This window comes from Triticum urartu, chromosome 1A (genome assembly GCF_056163025.1).
Source record: "Triticum urartu cultivar PI428250 chromosome 1A, HENAU_Tu73, whole genome shotgun sequence".
In the NCBI taxonomy this organism is placed as follows: domain Eukaryota; kingdom Viridiplantae; phylum Streptophyta; class Magnoliopsida; order Poales; family Poaceae; genus Triticum; species Triticum urartu.
In genome coordinates, this window is record NC_141873.1 from 438,528,095 (window position 1) to 438,534,375 (window position 6,281).

The window sequence follows — 6,281 nt, forward strand, 5'->3', positions numbered from 1 at the left end:
AAGAAATAATAGGAGGGTATTGGGAAGCCTCTTCCCTTTCATTAGTATTCTCTTCATCTTCTATTTGTTTTGTTTTCTTTATGTAATTGGCAATATAAGGGTTTTCAATACAATTCACCGCACAATACATATAAATTTCCTCTAGATCAAATCCAAGAAGTTTGTAACGGGCAAATTCTAGAAGATTATTAGTTAAACGTTTCATTTCTTCATAACCCATAAGCAAACTAAGTTCATTATAATGTGCAAGGGAGATCAAGTCATCACAACTTTTGGACACGATTAGATCATGGAACAATTTGCATCGGATAGCTAAATGACCCTGTTCATTGCAAAGTCCACAAGTACGGCCAAGAAAATTTAAATTTTCAGAACAATAATCTAGTATTTCTTGCAACAATTTAGTTTCTAAGTACTTATGCTTCTTGCAATATCTATCTTCCCTTTTTGGTGTGTTCGTACAAACCCAATGCACTCCACAAAAATTGACATGTTTATAGGAGACATCATATCTAGTGCAATCATTATTAGTATCATGGATATTCAAAGAATTCGTACTAACAACATTGCAATCATGCTCATCATTCAAAGATTTAGTGCCAAACATTTTATAGATTTCTTCTTCTAGCACTTGAGCACAATTTTCCTTTCCATCATACTTACGAAAGATATTAAAAAGGTGAAGCATATGAGACAAACTCAATTCCATTTTTTAGTTTTCTTTTATAAACTAAACTAGTGATAAAACAAGAAACTAAAAGACTCGATTGCAAGATCTAAAGATATACCTTCAAGCACTCACCTCCCCGGCAACGGCGCCAGAAAAGAGCTTGATGTCTCCTACACAACCTTCTTCTTGTAGACGTTGTTGGGCCTCCAAGTGCAGAGGTTTGTAGGACAGTAGCAAATTTCCCTCAACTGGATGACCTAAGGTTTATCAATCCGTAGGATGCGTAGGATGAAGATGGTCTCTCTGGAGCAACCCTGCAACCAAATAACAAAGAGTCTCTTGTGTCCCCAACACACCCAATACAATGGTAAATTGTATAGGTGCACTAGTTCGGCGAAGAGATGGTGATACAAGTGGTATATGGATGGTAGATAAAGGTTTTTGTAATCTGAAAATATAAAAACAGCAAGGTAACTAATGATAAAAGTGAGCACAAACGGCAATGCAATGCATTGAAACAAGGCGTGTATCACTACGATCGAGATCCAACAAACCAATTTCATTAGGTGTATAACCATAGAAGGTTTTATTCATGTAAACAGAACAACAATTATTCTCTAACTTAAATGAATAATAGTATTGCAATAAACATGATCAAATCATATTCATGCTCAACGCGAACACCAAATAACATTTATTTAAGTTCAACACTAATCCCGAAAGTATAGGGAGTGTGCGATGATGATCATATCATTCTTGGAACCACTTCCAACACACATCGTTACTTCACCCTTTAACTAGTCTCTGTTCATTCTGCAACTCCCGTTTTAAGTTACTACTCTTAGCAACTGAACTAGTATCAAATACCAAGGGGTTGCTATAAACACTAGTAAAGTACACGTCAATAACATGTATATCAAATATACATTTGTTCATTTTTCCATCCTTCTTATCCACCAAGTATCTAGGGGCAGTTCTGCTTCCAGTGACCAGTACCTATGAGACTTGGGCTTCTTCACTTGAGCAGCAACTTGCTTGCTGTTCTTTTTGAAGTTCCCCTTCTTTCCCTTTGCCCTTTTCTTGAAACTAGTGGTCTTGTTAATCATCAACACTTGATGCTCTTTCTTGATTTCTACCTTCATCGATTTCATCATCATGAAAAGCTCGGGAATCATTTTCGTCATCCCTTGCATACTATAGGTCATCACGAAGTTCTACTAACTTAGTGATGGTGACTAGAGAATTCTGTCAATCACTATTTTATCTGGAAGATTAACTCCCACTTGATTCAAACGATTGTAGTACCCAGACAATCTGAGCACATGCTCACTGCTAGAGCTATTCTCCTCCATCTTTTAGCTATAGAACTTGTTGGAGACTTCATATCTCTCAACTCGGGTACTTGCTTGAAATATTAACTTCAACTCCTGGAACATCTCATATGATCCATGACGTTCAAAATGTCTTTGAATTCCCGATTCTAAGTTGTTAAGCATGGTGCACTAAACTATCAAGTAGTCATCATATTGAGCTAGCCAAACGTTCATAATGTCTACATCTGCTCCTGCAATAGGTCTGTCACCTAGCGGTGCATCAAGGACATAATTCTTCTATGCAGCAATGAGGATAATCCTCAGATCACGGATCCAATCCGCATCATTGCTACTAACATCTTTCAACTTAGTTTTTCTCTAGGAACATATCAAAAATAAAATAGAGGAGCTAAACATGAGCTATTGATCTACAACATAGATATGCTAATACTACCAGGGCTAAGTTCATGATAAATTAAAGTTCAATTAATCATATTACTTAAGAACTCACACTTAGATAGACATCCCTCTAATCAACTAAGTGATCACATGATCCAAATCAACTAAACCATGTTTGATCATCACATAAGATGGAGTAGTTTTCAATGGTGAACATCACTATGTTGATCATATCTACTATACGATTCACGCTCAACCTTTCGGTCTCGGTGTTCCGAGGCCATATCTGCATATGCTAGGCTCGTCAAGTTTAACCTGAGTATTCTGCGTCTGTAACTATTTTGCACCCGTTGTATTTGAACATAGAGCCTATCACACCCGATCATCACGTGGTGTCTCAACACGAAGAACTTTCACAACGGTGCATACTCAGGGAGAACACTTTTATCTTGAAATTTAGTGAGAGATCATCTTATAATGCTACCGTCAAACAAAGCAAGATAAGATGCATAAAAGATAAACATCACATGCAATCAATATAGGTGATATGATATGGCCATCATCATCTTGTGCTTGTGATCTCCATCTCCGAAGCACCGTCTGTTGGGGAACGTAGTAATTTCAAAAAATTTCCTACGCACACGCAAGATCATGTGATGCATAGCAACGAGATGGGAGAGTGTCATCTACGTACCCAACGCAGACCGACTGCATAAGCGATGACACGACGTAGAGGAAGTAGTCGTACGTCTTCATGATCCAACCGATCAAGCACCGAAACTACGGCACCTCCGAGTTCGAGCACACGTTCAGCTCGATGACGATCCCCGGACTCCGATCCAACAAAGTGTCGGGGAAGAGTTACTTCAGCATGACGGCGTGGTGATGATCTTGATGAACTACAGCAGCAGGGCTTCGCCTAAACTCCGCTACAGTATTATCGAGGAATATGGTGGCAGGGAGCACCGCACACGGCTAGGGAATAGATCACGTGGATCAACTTGTGTGTCTAGAGGTGCTCCCTGCCCCCGTATATAAAGGATCTAAGGGGGAGTGCTGGCCGGCCAAGGAGGAGGGCGCAGGAGATTCCTACTCCCTCTGGGAGTAGGATCCCCCCCCCCCCAATCCTAGTCCAACTAGGATTCCTCGGAGGGGAAAGAGGGAGAGGGGGGCCGGCCACCTTCTCCTAGTCCTAATAGGACTAGGGGAGGGGGGAGGTGCGCAGCCACCTTGGGCTGCCCCTTTCTCCTTTCCACTAAAGCCCATTAAGGCCCATATGGCTCCCGGGGGGTTCCGGTAACCTCCCGGTACTCCGGTAAAATCCTGATTTCACCCGGAACACTTCCGATATCCAAACATAGGCTTCCAATATATCAATCTTTACGTCTCGACCATTTCGAGACTCCTCGTCATGTCCGTGATCACATCCGGGACTCCGAACAACCTTCGGTACATCAAAATGCATAAACTCATAATATAACTATCATTGTAACCTTAAGCGTGCGGACCCTACGGGTTCGAGAACAATGTAGACATGACCGAGACACGTCTCTGGTCAATAACCAATAGCGGGATCTGGATGCCCATATTGGCTCCTACATATTCTACGAAGATCTTTATCGGTCAGACCGCATAACAACATACGTTGTTCCCTTTGTCATCGGTATGTTACTTGCCCGAGATTCGATCGTCGGTTTCCAATACCTAGTTCAATCTCGTTACTGGCAACTCTATTTACTCGTTCCGTAATACATCATCTCACAACTAACATATTAGTTGTAATGCTTGCAAGGCTTATGTGATGTGCATTACCGAGAGGGCCCAGAGATACCTCTCTGACAATCGGAGTGACAAAACCTAATCTCGAAATACGCCAACCCAACATGTACCATTGGAGACACCTGTAGTACTCCTTTATAATCACCCAGTTACGTTGTGACGTTTGGTAGTACCCAAAGTGTTCCTCCGGTAAACGGGAGTTGCATAATCTCATAGTTATAGGAACATGTATAAGTCATGAAGAAAGCAATAGCAACATACTAAACGAACGGGTGCTAAGCTAATGGAATGGGTCATGTCAATCAGATCATTCAACTAATGATGTGACCTTGTTAATCAAATAAAAACTCTTTGTCCATGGTTAGGAAACATAACCATCTATGATTAACGAGCTAGTCTAGTAGAGGAATACTAGTGACACTCTGTTTGTCTATGTATTCACACATGTATTATGTTTCTGGTTAATACAATTCTAGCATGAATAATAAACATTTATCATGATATAAGGAAATAAATAATAACTTTATTATTGCCTCTAGGGCATATTTCCTTCAGTCTCCCACTTGCACTAGAGTCAATAATCTAGATCACATCACCATGTGATTAACATCGATAGTTCACATCATCATGTGATTTAACACCCATAGTTCACATCGCCATGTGACCAACACCCAAAGGGTTTACTAGATTCAGTAATCTAGTTCACATCGCTATGTGATTAACACCCAAGGAGTACTAAGGTGTGATCATGTTTTGCTTGTGAGAGAATCTTAGTCAATGGGTCTGCCACATTCAGATCCGCATGTATTTTGCAAATTTCTATGTCAACAATGCTCTGCATGGAGCTACTCTAGCTAATTGCTCCCACTTTCAATATGTATCTAGACGAAGACTTAGAGTCATCTAGATTAGTGTCAAGACTTGCATCGGCGTAACCCTTTACGACGAACCTTTTTTTTCACTTCCATAATCGAGAAACATATCCTTATTCCACTAAGGATAATTTTGACCGCTGTCCAGTGATCTACTCCTAGATCACTATCGTACTCCCTTGGCAAACTCAGTGGTAGGGCATACAATAGATCTGGTATACAACATGGCATACTTTATAGAACCTATGACTGAGGCGTAGGGAATGACTTTCATTCTCTTTCTATCTTCTGCCGTGGTCGGGCTTTGAGTCTTACTCAACTTCACACCTTTGTAATACAGGCAAGAACTCTTTCTTTGACTGCTCCATTTTGAACTACTTCGAAATCTTGTCAAGGTATGTACTCATTGAAAAAACTTATCAAGCGTCTTGATCTATCTCTATAGATCTTGATACTCAATATGTAAGCAGCTTTACCGAGGTCTTTCTTTGAAATACACCTTTCAAACACTCCTTTATGCTTTGCAGAATAATTCTACATTATTTCTGATCAACAATATGTCATACACATATACTTATCAGAAATGCTGTAGTGCTCCCACTCACTTTCTTGTAAATACAGGCTTCACCGCAAGTCTGTATAAAACTATATGCTTTGATCAACTTATCAAAGCGTATATTCCAACTCCGAGATTCTTGCACCAGTCCATAGATGGATCGCTGGAGCTTGCATATTTAGTTAACACCTTTAGGATCGACAAAACCTTCTAGTTGCATCGTATACAACTCTTCTTTAGTAAATCCATTAAGGAATGCAGTTTTGTTTATCCATTTTGCCAGATTTCATAAAATGCGGCAATTGCTAACATGATTCGGACAGACTTAAGCATAGATACGAGTGAGAAAATCTCATCGTAGTCAACACCTTGAACTTGTTGAAAACCTTTTGCGACAATTCTAGCTTTGTAGATAGTAACACTACTATCAGCGTCCGTCTTCCTCTTGAAGATCCATTTATTTTCTATGGCTTGCCGATCATCGGGAAAATCCATCAAAGTCCATACTTTGTTCTCATACATGGATCATATCTCAGATTTCATGGCCTCAAACCATTTCGCGGAATCTGGGCTCATCATCGCTTCCTCATAGTTCGCAAGTTCGTCATGGTCTAGTAACATGACTTCCAGAACAGGATTACCGTACCACTCTGGTGCGGATCTCACTCTGGTTTACCTACGAGATTTGGTAG